This window comes from Scyliorhinus torazame, chromosome 1 (genome assembly GCF_047496885.1).
Source record: "Scyliorhinus torazame isolate Kashiwa2021f chromosome 1, sScyTor2.1, whole genome shotgun sequence".
In the NCBI taxonomy this organism is placed as follows: Eukaryota; Metazoa; Chordata; class Chondrichthyes; order Carcharhiniformes; family Scyliorhinidae; genus Scyliorhinus; species Scyliorhinus torazame.
In genome coordinates, this window is record NC_092707.1 from 83,729,492 (window position 1) to 83,749,203 (window position 19,712).

General features: G+C 48.8%; 1 protein-coding gene across 1 annotated transcript in view; it reads right to left on the reverse strand.

The window, feature by feature from the left end:
* LOC140409133 (hepatocyte nuclear factor 1-alpha-like) overlaps nucleotides 1–19,712 on the reverse strand; it is a 318,850-nt gene that overhangs the window by 212,666 nt on the left and 86,472 nt on the right. The window lies entirely within an intron of this gene.

The following is a 19,712-nucleotide window of genomic DNA, read 5'->3' on the forward strand; positions in this document are numbered from 1 at the left end:
TTGCATCATTTACGTGCGCCGGGCATTGGCGCCTCATAAAAGTGGAGCCGCGTTAATGATGTTGCCGTCCTCCCCGACACCGCCCCGCAAGGAGATGTCGGATGGATCTTGCGGGGCGGCGGAGGAAAGGACGTCCTCCTTCAGAGAGGCCGGCCCGCCGATCGGTGGGCACCGATCGCAGACCAGAGCCCTTTTGAGGGCCCCCCCGGTGCAGGAACCCCCCTCCCCCCCCCCCCTCCCCCCTCCCCCCCCCCACAGGCCACCCCCCCACCCCCCAGCGATCCCCGCTGATTCCCGCTGGCAGTGACCAGGTGTGGACGGCGCCGGCGGGAACCCGTCGTGTTGGGCAGGCTGCTCGGCCCACCCGGGCCGGAGAATCGCGTGGGGGGGGCAGAATTCCGCCCATGATTCCTACAGCTAGCTGATGGAAGAGACGTGTATCCCGAGCCAGTACCTGAAATGAGAGGCCAGTGTCTAACATTGCAATACTTGGATTCCTGATTAACTACTTAGTAGCCCACATGCTGAATACATTTTTTATCTCCTTGCACAGGTTGACTGGATAAAGATGAGTAGTCATTAATGATGTGAGCAATAAGGATGGGCCTTTGAGTTTGGTATCACTGCACACCAGACCTTAACAATGAGAAGAAATTCCTGCTTTCCAGTCCTCAGCTAATTAATCAGCCGTTGCACCTGGACCCACATATGAACCATTCCAGTTTCAAGTGAGCAGACATTTTATGATGATCTGAAATAAATTTACAAGATGACTTATTTCAAGAAAGTTAGCAAAGCAATTTGGAATTTGTCACAATGCAAGCAAGCCAAAACCCGGCAGAAAAGAAGAACAGTGTCATGAAAAAGAACAAAGATGACCAGCAACATCACCTAACAGGTCCGCATTATTATAATGTCTCAGCATTGTTGTAGATCTCTGAAAGGGCGACTATAGGAATGTCGAAAAGTGGGTTAATGGGCTTTTAATTATCTGGATGACATTTTAACAAAGTTCCCAGAACACAGAGATTTTGAACAACGGCAGCATTCTATTGTGTAATGTGAATGCTCCCATGCAAACATGTAAAAGCTGTTTTGTTTCGACAGTACAGAAAATAGAACCTACCAACCAGGCAATGTGGGTGAAACTACTAATAGGGCAGCATGGTGGCACAATGGTTGGCACTGTTGTCTCACAGCGCAACGGACCCGGGTTCAATTCCTTCTTGGGTGACAGTTGTTTGGAGTTTGCACGTTTTCCCCATGTCGGCGTGGGTTTCCTCCGGGTGCTCCGGTTTCCTCCCACAGTCCAAAGATGTGCAGGTTAGATGGATTGACCGTGCTAAATTGCCCCTTAGTGTCCAAAAGATTAGGTGGGGTTACTGGGTTACGGGGAAAGGGTGGGGGACGTGGGCCCAGGTAGAGTGCGGTTTCAGAGGGTCGGTGCAGACTCGATGGGCCGAATGGTTTCCTTCTGCACTGTAGGGATTCTATCGTTCTATGATCGCTCACTTTCCAATTTGCTGTTAATTGTATGTACCACGGCCCTCTTTTGTCGTTCTCTTTTCTTTGTCCTCATTGTCCATGCCCTTTAGCCTGTTTTAGTCTGTCTTCCAGGTAATATCAATCCTCCTTCCCATTTCCCCCAAGCACTGGTCTTTCTATGATTTCCCTTCCTATCTTTCTTTAAGCTGCCAGCATCTTGATGCAACATCTAAACTTGCTGTTTGGTCAGAAAACATAAAGATTGGCTTTGGTGTTGACTTCGAGGGAAAAAAAATCTCCGCTTTATTGGGGAGTCCAAATGAAAGATTATCAATATAAGACAATCACTACTGGCTCCAATAGGAAATTCAGGAGGTTAACCCAAAAGAGTAGTGAGAATTTAGCAAGTACTGAAAAAGTAGTTGAACTCAATAATATGGACCCATCTAAGGGGAAGTTAGATAACAGTACGAAGTCTTACAACACCAGGTTAAAGTCCAACAGGTTTGTTTCGATGTCACTAGCTTTCGGAGCGCTGCTCCTTCCTCAGGTGAATGAAGAGGTCTGTTCCAGAAACACATATATAGACAAATTCAAAGATGCCAAACAATGCTAGGAATGCGAGCATTAGCAGGTGATTAAATCTTTACAGATCCAGAGATGGGGTAACCCCAGGTTAAAGAGGTGTGAATTGTCTCAAGCCAGGACAGTTGGTAGGATTTTGCAGGCCAGATGGTGGGGGATGAATGTAATGTGACATGAATCCCAGGTCCCGGTTGAGGCCGCACTCATGTGTGCGGAACTTGGCTATAAGTTTCTGCTCGGCGATTCTGCGTTGTCGCGGGTCCTGAAGGCCGCCTTGGAGAACGCTTACCCGGAGATCAGAGGCTGAATGCCCTTGACTGCTGAAGTGTTCCCCGACTGGAAGGGAACATTCCTGCCTGGTGATTGTTGCGCGATGTCCGTTCATTCGTTGTCGCAGCATCTGCATGGTCTCGCCAATGTACCACGCTTCGGGACATCCTTTCCTGCAGCGTATGAGGTAGACAACGTTGGCCGAGTCGCACGAGTATGTACCGCGTACCTGGTGGGTGGTGTTCTCACGTGTAATAGTGGTATCCATGTCGATGATCTGGCACGTCTTGCAGAGATTACCATGACAGGGTTGTGTGGTGTCGTGGTCACTGTTCTGAAGACTGGGTAGTTTGCTGCAAACAATGGTTCGTTTGAGGTTGCGCGGTTGTTTGAAGGCAAGTAGTGGGGGTGTGGGGATGACCTTGGCAAGATGTTCATCGTCATCAATGACGTGTTGAAGGCTGTGAAGAAGATGACGTTGTTTCTCCGCTCCGGGGAAGTACTGGACGACGAAGGGTATTCTGTCGGTTGTGTCCCATGTTTGTCTTCTGAGGAGGTCGGTCCGGTTTTTCGCTATGGCGCGTTGGAACTGTCGATCGATGAGTCGAGTGCCATATCCCATTCGTACGAGGGCATCTTTCAATGTATGCTCAAGCCGTCAGGAGTCGCGTCAATGCCAGATTCATCAGTCGCATTCACAAGACAACCCCGAACGTCACCCAAGCACAACGCAATGCCATCCGCGCTCTCAAGACCAACCACAGCATCGTCATCAAACCAGCAGACAAAGGGGGGGCCACTGTCGTACTGAACAGAACGGACTACTGCAAAGAAGTATACCGACAACTGAACAACCAAGAACACTACAGACAGTTACCCGCAGATCCGACCAAGGAACACATCCGCCAACTTAACAGACTGATCAAGACCTTGGATCCAGATCTTCAGAGCACCCTACGTGCTCTCATCCCACGTACTCCCCGCATTGGCGATCTCTACTGCCTCCCAAAAATACATAAGGCCAACACACCAGGCCGCCCTATCGTTTCAGGCAATGGGACCCTGTGTGAGAACCTCTCTGGCTACATCGAGGGCATCTTGAAACCCATCATACAAGGTACACCCAGCTTCTGTCGCGACACGACGGACTTCCTACAGAAACTCAGCACCCATGGACCAGTTGAACCAGGAACATTCCTCGTCACAATGGACGTCTCGGCACTCTACACCAGCATCCCCCATGACGACGGCATTGCTGCAACAGCCTCAGTACTCAACACCGACAACTGTCGATCTCCAGACGCAATTCTGCAACTCATCCGCTTCATTCTGGATCACAACGTCTTCACCTTCGACAACAAGTTCTTCATTCAGACGCACGGAACAGCCATGGGGACCAAATTCGCACCCCAATACGCCAACATCTTCATGCACAAGTTTGAACAGGACCTACTCACCGCACAGGACCTTCAACCGATGTTATACACCAGATACATCGATGACATTTTTTTCCTTTGGACCCACGGCGAAGAATCACTGAAACGACTACACAATGACATTAATAAGTTCCATCCAAACATCAGACTCACCATGGACTACTCTCCAAAATCAGTTGCATTCTTGGACACACTCGTCTCCATCAAGGACGGTCACCTCAGCACTTCGCTTTACCGCAAACCCACGGATAACCTCATGATGCTCCACTTCTCCAGCTTCCACCCTAAACACATTAAAGAAGCCATCCCCTATGGACAAGCGCTCCGTATACACAGGATCTGCTCAGACGAGGAGGAGCGTAACAGACATCTACAGACGTTGAAAGATTCCCTCGTACGAATGGGATATGGCACTCGACTCATCGATCGACAGTTCCAACGCGCCACAGCGAAAAACCGGACCGACCTCCTCAGAAGACAAACATGGGACACAACCGACAGAATACCCTTCGTCGTCCAGTACTTCCCCGGAGCGGAGAAGCTACGTCATCTTCTTCACAGCCTTCAACACGTCATTGATGACGATGAACATCTTGCCAAGGTCATCCCCACACCCCCACTACTTGCCTTCAAACAACCGCGCAACCTCAAACGAACCATTGTTTGCAGCAAACTACCCAGTCTTCAGAACAGTGACCATGACACCACACAGCCCTGTCATGGTAATCTCTGCAAGACGTGCCAGATCATCGACATGGATACCACTATTACACGTGAGAACACCACCCACCAGGTACGCGGTACATACTCGTGCGACTCGGCCAACGTTGTCTACCTCATACGCTGCAGGAAAGGATGTCCCGAAGCGTGGTACATTGGCGAGACCATGCAGACGCTGCAACAACGAATGAACGGACATCGCGCAACAATCACCAGGCAGGAATGTTCCCTTCCAGTCGGGGAACACTTCAGCAGTCAAGGGCATTCAGCCTCTGATCTCCGGGTAAGCGTTCTCCAAGGCGGCCTTCAGGACCCGCGACAACGCAGAATCGCCGAGCAGAAACTTATAGCCAAGTTCCGCACACATGAGTGCGGCCTCAACCGGGACCTGGGATTCATGTCACATTACATTCATCCCCCACCATCTGGCCTGCAAAATCCTACCAACTGTCCTGGCTTGAGACAATTCACACCTCTTTAACCTGGGGTTACCCCATCTCTGGATCTGTAAAGATTTAATCACCTGCTAATGCTCGCATTCCTAGCATTGTTTGGCATCTTTGAATTTGTCTATATATGTGTTTCTGGAACAGACCTCTTCATTCACCTGAGGAAGGAGCAGCGCTCTGAAAGCTAGTGACATCGAAACAAACCTGTTGGGACTTTAACCTGGTGTTGTAAGACTTCGTACTGTGCTCACCCCAGTCCAACGCCGGCATCTCCACATCAAAGTTAGATAAGTACAGGAAAGAAAAAGGAATAGATGGATCTGCTGATGGGGTGCGATGGGGAACGGTGGCAGTGGGCATGTGAAAGAGAAGCATTCGTATAGTTTAGTTGTGCTGCGTGGCCTGCTTCTGTGCTGTAGGGTGGCATTTTCTAGCCCTGCCCCACTGCCGGGATCATCCGGTTCCACCAAAATCCAGTGGGTACCCCTCTGCGGCAGATCCCGTGGGCAAATCCCAGCCGTAGACTTGGCAAACTTGACAAGCTAATTGCTGCTCACCAAACCATTCACAGTTGATGAGCAAATGCTTCACTTGATTGTCAGTTTTTGTGTTCATCAGAACTGGAAAATGTTAGGGGCGGTTCACTGGGTCACTGAATGCAGATGGGGGTGTTTTCGGATCACTTTGTGACATTAAATGGGGCGCTCAATAGGAAATCATATTACAATTAACAGGTTGGCAGTGTTTCTCCCTCTTTCTGCCAGATATCCACCCATGTCCTCCTCCTCTCCTGAGAGATTTGACTCCTTGCTGGAGTGTGAGTCCACATCACCAGCACTCTCCTGTCCTGGAATGTGTCCAGGTGACTATTGTCTAGATGCAAATATAGACAGAATCAGCATCAGGGTGTGGTGGGAAATCTCAGACTCAAACCTCCCCACCTTTCAAATCTGCAACACATGCACCTCCAGGAATGGTCATTGGCCAGCAATCAGGATGATTCACCTCCCTCCATGGCAGGAAGAGAGAAATCCAATTATTGAGGGCAGCTAACATTTCAAGCTAACGCCTGTATATCAGGACTAGAAAGTGTTTGAGGTATTACATTGGGAAAAGCAAATGCAGGTTTGGGCAATCAGGGGGAGAACACCTCTGTTCATTCACAAATGTGACCCTGAGCATCCGGTCACTGTGATTGTAATCCTCTGCCCCACTCTGAACTCTCTATCCTCGGCCTCCTACACTGTTCCAATGAAGCTCGATGTAAACTTATCTTTCAATTCGGCAACCTGAAGCCTCTTAAACTCAACATTAAGTTGGAGCAATTTTGCATCCTAACCATCGCCCTTGTTTTGAGACAATAGCTCATGGTAATGGGGAGGCGGTGGCATAGTGGTGTTGTCGCTGGACTAGTAATCCAGAGACCCAGGCAGATGATCTGGGGACCCAGGTTCGAATCCCACCACGGCAGGTGATGGAATTTAAACTCAATAAAACATCTGGAATTAAAAGTCTAATGATGACCATGAAACCATTGTCGTAAAAACCCATCTGGTTCAATAATATCCTTTAGGGAAGGAACTCTGCCATCCTTCGCTGGTCTGGCCTATATGTGACTCCAGACCAATAGCAATAGAATTTACAGTGCAGAAGGAGGCCATTTGGTCCATCGGGTCTACCAAGGCCCCTGAAAGAGCACCCTACCTAAGCCCACACCTCCACCCGACCCCAGCAACCCCACCTAACTTTTGGACACGAAGGGCAATTTAGCGTGACCAATCCACCTGGAAACAATCCACCCGGAGGAAGCCCACGCAGGCACGGGGAGAACGTGCAGACTCCGCACAGACAGTTACCCAAGCCGGGAATCGAACATGGATCCCTGGCGCTGTGAAGCAACAGTGCTAACCACTGTGCTGCCGTGCCGCCCTCTTTCCTTCCCCCTCAAGGGAAATTAGGGATGAGCAGTAAATGTGCCACGGTCTGTGACACCCGTGTACCATGAATGAATTTTAAAAATGCGTCTGCTTTTGCCATTCACACCTCCTCTAATTCCATCTTTTGTTTCTTTCCTTGTACCATTATCAACCCGTTCTGCTTGTATCATCATTCCTTTATTGTTATTTAATCTCTGCCACTTTCTGCCCTATCAGACTTTCCCTTTTGTTCTTGTCCTCCCCTCCCCACCCTTTCCCTGACTCTGTGCTTGCTTTAAATCATTTCCAATGAAAGGGGGAGACGGTGACCTAGTCAATCCAGAGACTCAGGACGATGCTCTGGGAACACTGGTTCAAATCCACCATGACAGCTGATGAAATTTGAAGTGAATAAAAATCTGGAATTAAATTCTAATGATTTCCATGAAACCGTTGTAAAAACCCATCCGGTTCACTACTGTCCTTAGGGAATGTCATAATATCCACTCATGTATATAATGAGATGCAGACAGGCACCGATTGACACACAGGATAACCAATGAACACACACGACACTTAACAACCAATCACCAGACAGGACACCACCACTATAAAGCACACAGGGCATTAAGACTTTCTCTCTCTCTACAGGACACAGCTACTGAGATAGTAAGAGTGCCCAAGTCAGTGAGCACTATCACCATGAGGTAGAGAGTTAGTCTGGTCAAGCCAGTAGGAGGTTATCAGTTAGATTGATAGAGTGTCAACTCACAGCAGACTATGTACAGCAATCAGGAAGTTCAATAAAACAGTGTTGGACCATCTCCTGTGTCAGAAGCCTGTTTCTAGTTTCACTACATCCAGTTGCAGTCAACGCTGAACCAACTTACTTAACACATCAGGGAAAGAAATCTGCCATCCTTGCCTGGTCTGGCCTATAGGTGACTCCAGATCCACAGTGATCTAGCTGACTCTTAAATGCCCCTTCAAGGGATGAGCGCTGTCCATGAACAAATTTTTTTTGTTAAATTCAACTCGAAGCATTTAGTTTGTTTCTATCTCCACAGATGCTACCTGACCTGCTGAGTACAATTTCCATCTGCCGGCATCCACAATATTTTTCCTTCTGAGCTGAGATCAGTTAACTCATTACTGATCAGGAATCAAAACATTCTTGGTCTTGTTGTCACTAATACTCACTGGCTCACTCAGCTGAGCGAAAGTGGAACTCAAGAATTATTTTTAAACAGTAAATGCTTTTCACAGCAAAGAAACCATAGCTAAATCAGAGGACAGGCAGAACTTGTTTACAGTGTTGTACGCAAGGACATTTGACAGCTAAGAAGTTCTTGAGTCAATTGTTATCATGGTTGGTTCCGGCTTAATCAAAAGCTTTGAAGAGCCAAACTCCAGCCAGACATGTTCGAATTGTCACACTCATCTCCTTTGTATCGAACATTTAGCAGATGTTTATTTCCTAGAGATTTCTATTTATTGACAAATAGATGTCAAAAAAGTTCCAAGGTTTGGAGTACCGCACCTTTATGAACTGGAAGTGTATTTCCAATTCTTCAATGTCACTGGGTCAAAATCTTGCAATTCCTTCCCTAACAGCTCTGTGAGTTTACCTACACCACATGGATTGCAGCAGTTCAAGACAGCTCACCACCACCTTCTCAAGGGCAATTAGGGATGGACAATAAATGCTGATCTAGCCAGTGATCCTCAAATCCTGTAAAGGCTTTGAGGGAAAAGATTTACTAAGATGCTCCTGGGACTTGATGGCTGAGTTATAAGGAGAGGCTGGGTAGACTGGGACATTCTTCCATGGAGTGTAGGAGGCTTAGGGGTGATCTTATAGAGGTCTATAAAATAAAGAGGGGGACAGATAAGGTAGACAGTCAACATCTTTTCCCAATGGAAGGGGAGTCTAGAATTAGAGGGCATAGGTTTAAGGTGAGAGGGGAGGGATACAAAGGGGTCCAAAGGGGCATCACATCTTACTTAGAACGTTATAATTTTAACGCAACATTCTGTTTCAGCACATTCTGAGCCATAAAGTGTAGAAAAGTTCCTGAATTCAATTCCCAGTCTGGAATGTGCTGTTAGCTGAGCTCAGTGAGAGAAGCAGCTGGAATTCTAAAGTTGGCCTCAGTACCTCTCGGTTAGGGAGAGGAAGGCTATTTAAGGTTTCCACTCCACAATGAGAATCCAGCAACCTCTTCTCTGTGGACATCACAGGGCCGCACCATCAAGCTCGACTCTGCTGTCCTCCTGTCGGGAATCCTGGTCAAATCTTACAATGTCCATGACCACTGCTGTAAGGTATCAGGGGGTGACCCAGGTGCGGACCAGGAAATGCTTTCAAAAGAGGAGTCAAGATAACTGGAAAAAGGAAGGCGTCCAAACAAACTACAGCTGGGATCAAAAGAGTGTTTTGAAGGCCATTGCGGTAAGTGAAAATTTCTATTGCAAAAAGGCCAGCGTTAAAAGCTGATGGAGGGCTCCCAGCATCTTTCACATTGTTCAGCAGCTTATAATTTATTTCAGCAATTTGGAATGGCAGCTGACTTGGCAGAGGGTAACTGGAGATTCAGAACTGAATTGAAAGCAAATTGCTGCTTGTTTTGACTTGGATGGAATTTATGTTCCTATTCTGTCTCAGTAGATAGACGAGAGGCTTAAAAGTCCAGCATGTATATAGAGTAGGCTTTAGTTACTGAAGTGCATAACATTGAGTGTCCAAAGTACAGATCACAAAAATAAGCCATGTTTTCACATAGCCAGAATGATCACAGTGCTGAAGGAGGCCATTCGGCCCATCATGCCTGCTCCAGCTCTCCCAATGAGAAATTCTCTTTGTGCCATTCTCCTCTTTCTCCCAGCTGCTCCGACAAAATGTGGAATTTTGCCAACTCTCCAATCGAACAGCAGTTCCTTTGGATATATTTACTGCTCTCTCAGGTCATAATGTGACGTATCTGAGCCGTTGATAGAACGGCTGTTTTTACATGTGAAAATGGCTCATTGCATTATGCAAATATTGGATGTATGATTAATCACAAACAGCTGCATACAAATTCTATATGGAATATGAGGCATGCCCAGGAAATGTTAGGATTGATGTGTAATCAGGTGTGGCGTGATTCTGCACCATGCTAAGATCTCTAGCAAGCGTGCAGACCAGGAGATAAGATTATTACAAGGAGCTGATAAACAGGGGCTGATGGAGAGAATCCATATAGTAGAGACAGGAAGCGGCGTCTATCCACTTTCCGTTTAATGTAGGCTTACAAAAATTACAAAGCTAATTTAGCCTAAGGAAGAGGAGGGCACATGGTGGGCGAGAAGGCTTATGAACCGAATAGAGTGTTAAGTATTATCTGCTACCGGTTTCAAATGAAAGACGCAGACATGACAGACAAATACTCCACCTCTAATCTTTACCGGTTCACTCTGGTCTTCTGTAGGTACCCCAGAACCAAATATTTTCAAATGCCTGTGAGAAACACTCCATAATGGGAGTTGGAAGGAAGTTCGTAAAATAAGGAAACCGTTTTTCTTTTGTGTAACATCCAATATTTGTCATCCTGTGGAACCAAGTGGTAGCTTAACCTAGGAGCGGAATTTAGGAGCCATTCTGAACACCAGTTTAGTTCCATAACTGGTGACTGCATGTATCACCTCTCTGAGTTAGAAGCCCACTCCAGAACTTAAGCTCATGACTAAGCTGACACTCCAGTGCATATTTAGTGTTCCAAATCTCAGAATACGATTCAAAGAGAGAAGGGTGGCATTCCAGCCAACCTTCCTCCCTCATACAACATCCAAACAGATCCAGCTGTTGTTTGTGGTACCTTACTGTGCATAAAATTGCTTTCATAATTACCCATGTAACTGTGGTAACGCCAGGTCTGACTAATTCATTGTGTATAAAGTGATGTTTCTGAGACACTTGGGATCCAAGTGGTAGGACCCCAATTTGCTTACGCTCGTGGGGCCTTTGCCTGACTCAGCACAAGTCTCTATTTTAAATATTTTTACTGGTATTTTCCAGTTCTTACAGAGTAACAGCTCAATCTATGGTGTACCTGGCATTTATATATCAAGTAGTTTCTTATTTACAGAGATTTTTACTTGCGTTCCTCCCATCTGCCCCCCCCCGCCCCCCACCTCGCATTTATACTCTACCTCCGGGAAGAACTTGCTCATTCGGGTTCTAGTCAGCTGGTCTCTGTGCACCACTTTGAACTGCATGAGGCTTAACCTAGCACAGGATGAGGTGAAGTTGGCCTACTCAGTGCTTCGCACCTCACTTCCATCCCCAGTTCAGCCTCCCATTTTCGTCTGGCTTCGTCAAGTGGTAGTTTTGCCCTATCCAATAACTGTCCATAGATGTTCCCATAGTTTCCTCCCTCCTTACTGTCCATGTGTATTGGTTCCTCTAATAGTGTGTCTCTTTGGGCCTTGGAGTACTTTGCCATCTTCTAGTGGAGAAAGTGTTTAATTTGGAGGTGCCTGAGTTCCTGTCCTGACGGGAGTTCCAGGCCTTCCATCAGTTCGCCCAAGATCGCGAGGATGTCCGCTGTCCCCTATGTAAAAGTCCCTAACTGTTAGCATCACCCCGTCCTGTCTCCATTTTTTTTTAAAGGTGGTGTTGAGCATGATTGGTGGGGATTTGTAGTTGCTGCAGACGGGGGCCATGGGGAACATCCCGGTTAAACCGAAATACCTCATTTGGTTCTTGTCTTGATGGTGGCTACCACCACTGGGCGGGATGTGTACTTTGTCGGGGGGGGATGGGTGTGCTGCCGTGGCGAGGGCCCGGAGGTCGTTTCCTTGCAGGAAGACTCCTCCAGCCTCTTTTGCAGTGTTGACTTAGGGATCCTTCCATTTTTACCCCCCCCCCCCCCCCGCCCCCCCCCCCCCCCCCCCCCCCCCCCCCACACGCAAACGCCATGATCATTTTGTCTACTTTATGGAAAAAGGCCTTGGGGATGAAGATCAGTATCGATCTAAACAGGAAGAGGAACATCGGAAGTAAGTTCATCTTGAACGTCTGCACCCTCCCTACCAGGGAAAGAGGGAGTACATCTCTATAGGTCCTTTTTAACTTCCTCCGTCAGACTGGTCAGGTTCCACTTGTGGATCCGTGTCCCGTCATGGGCTATCTGGATCCCCAGGTAGCGGAATTTGTTTTGGGCCAGTTTGAATGGTAGTCCCTCCAGCTCTGTCCCTCCCCCGTTCGGTTTCACCAGGAATGCCTCACTTTTGCACAGGTTGAGTTTGTAGTCCGTAAAGGCTCCAAACTCTTTCAGGAGCTGCATGATTGCTTTCAGGCCGTTCTGTGGTTCCGAGACATAGAGGAGCAGGTCATCCGATAGACCGACACTCTGTGCTCACTGTCTCCTCTTTGGATGCTCTTCCAGCATTTCACGTCTTGCAGAGCCATCGCGAGAGGTTAGATTGCCAGGGCGAACAGCAGCGGGGACAGTGGGCATCCCTGCCTTGTGCCTTTGTGTAGCTGGAAGTATTCAGAGCTGGTGGTGTTGGTCTGAACACTCACCTTGGGGCCATTGTAAGAACATAAGAACTAGGAGCAGGAGTAGGCCATCTGGCCCCTCGAGCCTGCTCCACCATTCAATGAGATCATGGCTGATCTTTTGTGGACTCGGCTCCACTTTCCGGCCCGAACACCATAACCCTTCATCCCTTTATTCTTCAAAAAACTATCTATCTTTATCTTTAAAATTTTAATGAAGGAGCCTCTACTGCTTCACTGGGCAAGGAATTCCATAGATTCACAACCCTTTGGGTGAAGAAGTTCCTCCTAAACTCAGTCCTAAATCTACTTCCCCTTATTTTGAGGCTATGCCCCCTAGTTCTACTTTCACCCACCAGTGGAAACAACCTGCCCGCATCTATCCTATCTATTCCCTTCATAATTTTATATGTTTCTATAAGATCCCCCCTCATCCTTCTAAATTCCAACGAGTACAGTCCCAGTCTACTCAACCTCTCCTTGTAATCCAACCCGTTCAGCTCTGGGATTAACCTAGTGAATCTCCTCTGCACACCCTCCAGTGCCAGTACGTCCTTTCTCAAGTAAGGAGACCAAAACTGAACACAATACTCCAGGTGTGGCCTCACTAACACCTTATACAATTGCAGCATAACTTCCCTAGTCTTAAACTCCATCCCTCTAGCAATGAAGGACAAAACTCCATTTGCCTTCTTAATCACTTGTTGCACCTGTAAACCAACTTTTTGCGACTCATGCACTAGCACACCCAGGTCTCTCTGCACAGCAGCATGTTTTAACATTTTATCATTTAAATAATAATCCCTTTTGCTGTTATTCCTACCAAAATGGATAAACTCACATTTGTCAACATTGTATTCCATCTGCCAGACCCTAGCCCATTCACTTAGCCTTTCCAAATCCCTCTGCAGACTTCCAGTATCCTCTGCACCTTTTGCTTTACCACTCATCTTAGTGTCGTCTGCAAACTTGGACCCATTGCCCTTGGTCCCCAGCTCCAAATCATCTATGTAAATTGTGAACAATTGTGGGCCCAACACTGATCCCTGAGGGACACCACTAGCTACTGATTGCCAACCAGAGAAACACCCATTAATCCCCACTCTTTGCTTTCTGTTAATTAATCAATGTATAGGAGTTCCACTCATGAGGTGAACTCCGTCCCTAGCCCAAACCACTCCAGTACCTCAATGAGGTACTCCCATTCGACTCTGTCGAAGGCCTTTTCTGTGTCCAGGGAGACGATCAAATCTGGTGTTGCAACCCTGGATGGGGCCATTATAACATTCAGCAGCCGCCTGATGTTCGCAATTAGCTGCCTACCCTTAACAAAGCCCGTCTGGTCCTCTGCGACCACCTCCGGTACGCAGTTCTCTAATCCCTTGGCCAGGACCTTCACGAGTAGCTTCGTATCTACGTTGAACAGCAAAATGGGTCTGTATGATCCGCATTCCGTCGGGTCTTTGTCTTTTTTGGGTATCAGCGATATTGTGGTCTGAGTTAGCATTGGAGGCAGGGTGACCCTCGCTAACGAGCCTGAACATATCCCATAAGTGTGGGGCCAGGGCTGGTGAAAATCTTTTATAGAAGTCCGCCGGGAACCTGTCGGGTTCCAGTGCCTTCCCCGCAAGCATGGAGCTGATGTTCTCCATGATCTCTCCCAGTACTATTGGTGCTTCCAGTTCCCCCCGCCTATTGTCCCCCACGACTGGCATGTCCAGTCCTTCAAGGAACCATTTCATCTCCGCGCCCCCGTCGAGGCCTCGGAGTACTTTCTGTCGACCTCCAGAATGGAATTGATCAGTTGTTGCCTGGCCTCCTTCTCTTCCCTGTCTCTACGAGCCTTGTAGGCTATAATCTCTCCCCTAACGAAAGCTTTCAGTTCCACAGAACGTAGAAGGTAAGACTTCCCCGATCTAGGGTTCGATTGGTCCATCAGTGGGTCCTGTACACAGTTGAAGTTGCCCCTGTGATCAGTCGGTGCGTGTCAATGTGGGGAATTTCTGCCATGGTCTTTTTTATGAAGTCTGTGTCGTCCCGGTTGGACACGTACACATTAACCATAACTACCGGTGCCCTGTCCAGGACACCGCTGACCATGACGTGCCATCCCCCTTGGTCCATTACCGTCCTTGTTGCTTTAAACCTCATCCTTTTGCTAATCAGAATTGCTACCCCCTGGCCTTCGTCCTTTAACACAAGTGATACGTCTGTCCCACCCAGCCCTTTCTTCCCCCCAGTCGATCCTTCTCCCTCAGGTGTGTCTCCTGCAGGAAGACGATGTCGGCTTTCAAACTTCTTGGGCGAAATTCTCCCCAAACGGCGCGATGTCCGCCGACTGGCGCCCAAAACGGCGCCAATCAGACGGGCATCGCGCCGCCCCAAAGGTGCGGAATGCTCCGCATCTTTGGGGGCCGAGCCCCAACATTGAGGGGCTAGGCCAGCGCCGGAGGGATTTCCACCCCGCCAACAGGCGGAAACGGCGTTTGTTGCCCCGCCAGCTGGCGCGGAAATGACATCTCCGGGCGGCGCATGCGCGGGAGCGTCAGCGGCCGCTGACAGTTTCCCACGCATGCCCAGTGGGGAGAGTCTCTTCTGCCTCCGCCATGGTGGAGGCCGTGGCGGAGGCGGAAGGGAAAGAGTGCCCCCACAGCACAGGCCCGCCTGCGGATCGGTGGGCCCCGATCGCGGGCCAGACCACCGTGGGGGCACCCCCCGGGGCCAGATCGCCCCGCGCCCCCCCCAGGACCCCGGAACCCGCCCACACCGCCTTGTCCCGCCGGTAAATAGCTACTCTAATTTACGCCGGCAGGACAGGCAATTTATTGGTGGGACTACGGCCCATCCGGGCCGGAGAATCGAGCAGGGGGGCCCGCCAATCGGCGCGGCCCGATTCCCACCCCCGCCCAATCTCCGGTACCGGAGACTTCGGCAACCGGCGGGGGCGGGATTCACGGCGGCCAACGGCCTTTCTCCGACCCGCTGGGGGGTCGGAGAATGACGCCCCTTAAGTGAGCGAAGAATCTGGGCTGTTAAGTCCCCTGACATTCCAGGTGATAATCCTGGTGGGGGGGTTTCTGACCCCCCGGTCCTGTGGGATCAGCCATACTTACCTGGTGGAAGCGCCCCTGCACTCCGGGGTTTCCCTTTGTTAGGGGGCCGTCCAAAATGGATACGGTCACCGTTCTCACCATGAGGTCGTGCTCCTGGGCTACCCAACATGGCCACCAACTATGTGTACGCCACGTAGGTGCGCCCCTGCACTCCGGGGTTTCTCTTTGTTTAAGGACCCTCCAAAGTGGTGCCATATTGTCTCCTCAGCCTGATCCCTGCCGAAGCCAATCCGAGAACCAAACCTTTATTCCCCTCCTGTACCTTTAGTGTTCCTTTTCTCCCCCCTGCCCCCCCCACCCCTCTCCCTGCATCGCCTTTCCCCGTCTCCCCCCTTCCCTGTCCCTGTGCCTGCCCCCTCCCCCGACGAGAGGTGCTCTGCGACCGCCCTTGCTGTCTGTCTTCCTGTGCTAGCTATCTCTGCTATTGTGGTGGCTTCCCTCCTGGGGCTGGTCTAGCCCCAAACGTATGCCCGCTGACTGTCTGCTGTATCAGGGGGCCTGCAGACCTGTGAAAAATAAATAGTGACACAAACCTCAGTCCCCAGACACCTTTTCAGCCCAGGCATTTCATTCCACCCTGAACGGAGGTTGCAGCTAAAACATAAGGCCACCTGGCCAATCAGCGTGCCCACCATCTGTAAAAGCAGACCGGCCACGTAAAATTGAGTTCAATTGGCTCCTTAAATTAGGCTAAATTGCCTGCTTGAGTCTCGACAAGCGCGTTTCCAACTCTCACGCGCACCCACCAACCACAATATTGTGCAAGATGCGTGATGAGGTTGGGATGTAGGCACTTCCGAGCAATGTAATATTCTGGACCAGGTAATTTTGACATTGATCAATAGCGTAAAAGAGTCTACATCAGATCATCTGTCCATTTTACATCACTCCCTAATCAGGCCAGATGTAAAACAAAAGCTGCTCCGATTTCATTCATTTTGCAACATTGCTCAAAGGGAGGGCACTGCAAGGTATTCATGGTGAGAAATACTGGATGATGTATTTCTGCCATTATCATTGAATCAGAATCTTCCAACTCTGTTCCTGTACCTGTGGGAAATCCTGGAGGGAGTCAGGGAGGCAGTGGAAAATGCTCCCTGCCAAAAGTCTCACTCTTACCTGCCAGGAAGAGAGCGGAAAAATGTAGGCCAGCGATAAATGAGGTCTATAGCTGATCTAACACATTCTGCAGTCCAAAACATTGAACATTATTATAGTTAAGTGTTGTTCACCCATCATTTACTGACCTACTTCAAAACTTTAGTGACCATTAGGTAGCGCTGCTAAGTAATTGATAAAAGACTTTAAAAGCATTATTGTTATTAATTGGTTGTCAACTCAGTGCACAGCAGCCTGTCAGCACTGCAGTGCTGCTAACGGGTGACTGGCCCCAGAAAGCAATAACAGTTGCTGATATCGGAAAGCAGATGAGCTGCCAAGCCGCACTTTCCAGGGCTGAACTTTTACAGTCTGGTTTAGTTTGCTTCTCCTCTGCCACACATGTAGCTCTTTAAAAACTAACAATGGGAGGGGTTTTCTAACCCAACTCTGCCTGCCTTGTCTTGCAGCCATTGGCCGTTGCTCGGCCATGGGATGTTCCAGACCCACCACTGTCAATGGGTGTTCCCATTGTTCGCATCCTCCCCTGCTGGGGAACCCAACTATGGAGGACGCCGTTGGCAGGATCGGAAGACCTCACCGGCAGGAACAGATGGAAAAGTTCGGCCAATGGGCACGATCGAACGACTGGGCTGTATTAACGATGCTCGGAACGCCTCATGAGGTCTAACGAGATCTGGATCTTGCCCTCACTTGGTGGGATCCAGATTTGCATATTTAAATGAGCTGTTAACTTCACGTGAATACGACTATGGCGGAGTCTCCCAAAGCACGGGATCGAACGCCCCCATCTGGGTGACCTTGGCATGACGCCATTTAGCACAGGCCCACACAAACGTGGACCAGGCATAACGGCACTCATAAGGGCGATCGGAGGCCCACTGCTGGTGGGGCTCTGGGTCCCTGACTCTCCCAATGCCACCTTGGCACTACCAGCCTGGCAGGGGCACTGTCAGGGTGCCAGGCTGGCAGTGTCATGGTTCTCAGGTGGCAGATTGCCCGTGCCAGGGATCGGGTCTGGGGGTGCGCTGCTCTTATGAGGTGAGGTGAGGGGAGGCTTGAGGACCCCCTAATGGGTAAGTTGCGACGTTGGAGGGGTCGAGAGACCGGAGTGGCATTTAAATCAGCGCAGGAAATGAAGGCCACTGCGGCCTCGGCAGGACTCTCCTCACTAAGGCCCCCAAAATATTTTATTTAATAGCAGGGTGTTCTCAGCGTTGCACCCACCCAAAACTCTGTTTTTTCCCCATTAAATCATGTCCAATGTCTCCGGTACAATAGGTGCTCAAACAAGGTCACAGAAGATGAATCTGCTGCATTTTTGTACCACAAACCTATTGGTTTGTTCACGTACATTAGTTTGATTATAAATGGAACAATACACAATCTAAGGCATGATCCATTATTTTGCTGCTGAGTTACAGCTTGAATGTGTCCCTTTAAGGTCATGAGATCTCAGTACCTTCCTGAGGTCACTTTTGCGTGAGTTGTTGTACTGAAATCATGACTGCTATGTCAGGTAAATCCCACCCTTTGACTTTCCAAATTTGACTTGTTCAGCCATCAAAAGAAATTCACCAAAAACATCCATCTGACATTACCAAAGCTCTGAGCCTATTACCATGTCTTGCAAATGGAAGGTGTGGTGATATGCATCACTGTAAATACACAAGGGGTTAATGTAGATACACTAGAACTAAATAAACATTAGAGGGAGCACCAGAGACATCATGACACACAGACATTCAACCAATAGGTCAGTAAGATAGGACACGACCAATGGGCAGTCAAGACACCCAGAGGTGACACTACCACAAGGGGGCTACCCATATAAAAGGACAGAGCACACATGCTCTTTCTCTTTTCCACAGGCGACATTCACAGAGACAGGGGCAGATCGGAAGCATCACACCCACCGCATGGCTTGGAGCAGACTGGTTAGTTAGACTGAGTTACTATAGCAAGATTAGCAGGAGAGTCAAATTCAAGTAGGAGAATTGTTAACTGTTCAATAAATGTGTTAAACCTATTTCCAAGTCTGAACCTTCCTTTGTCAGAGCATACATCAAGGAAGCAGCTTATGCTACATGAAGACGCAGAACACAACAGAAGGATGCCAACAAACTTAGATAAACCAGAATTATAAATTAGAACATAGAGGGGATCACAGGGAAATTACCTTTTAAAAATAGGTGCAGCAGAAATTTGCATGTGCAACAATATGTGATATCTGAAGTGTGATGGCTATGGCTCAAAACCAATACATATATCTATCTGCAGTTTCTCCTCTGCAGTTAATTCCACTGTGCAATATTTTTAGCACACTGACTGACATCTTGCCAATGGAATTCCTGTGTGCATTGCTTTATTGTCACTGACAAGTTTTAAATCCACTTGATTGAAACAGGCTAATTAATGATTAGTTTATCACAGAAGAATTTGGAAGCAAACATTGAAAATAGTGCACGGAGGAATTTCAACCGTGAGATGGGTCAGCTGGTAGCTGCATATGGAGATTGTTGTCATTAGGACTGGTTTAGCTCAGTGGGCTAGACAGCTGGTTTATGATGCAGAACAAGGCAGCAGCGCAGGTTCAATTCCCGTACCAGTTTACCTGAACAGGCACCGGAATGTGGCAACTAGGGGCTTTTCACAGTAATTTCATACTTGTGACAATAAAAGATTATTATTATTGTTATGCATTCAAACGGTTTCATAGGGTCAAGTGAACTGTACCCTTTCACAATGCGTCAATAGACTGTTAATGGAACACGAGTGGAGGATAACCTGAATGCATTTGATGCTATTACCCCGTAAGACTATGTTTTGGGGATTTGGGGCGGAATTCTCCAGTAATGGGGCTATGTCCCCACGCCTGCGACAAAACACACGCGAATCACACTGGACTTACCTGGAGTAAGTCCAGGGTGATTCTGCGATTTCCAGGGGGCCAGCAGGGCCCCGGAGTGCTCCTTGCAGCTCCGGCCGCCGATACAGGGCCCTGCACTTTCGGTCGGGGGTCCGTGCACGCGCACGGCGGCGGCCTCAGTCGGCTGCCCCGCCCGACATGGCTGAAC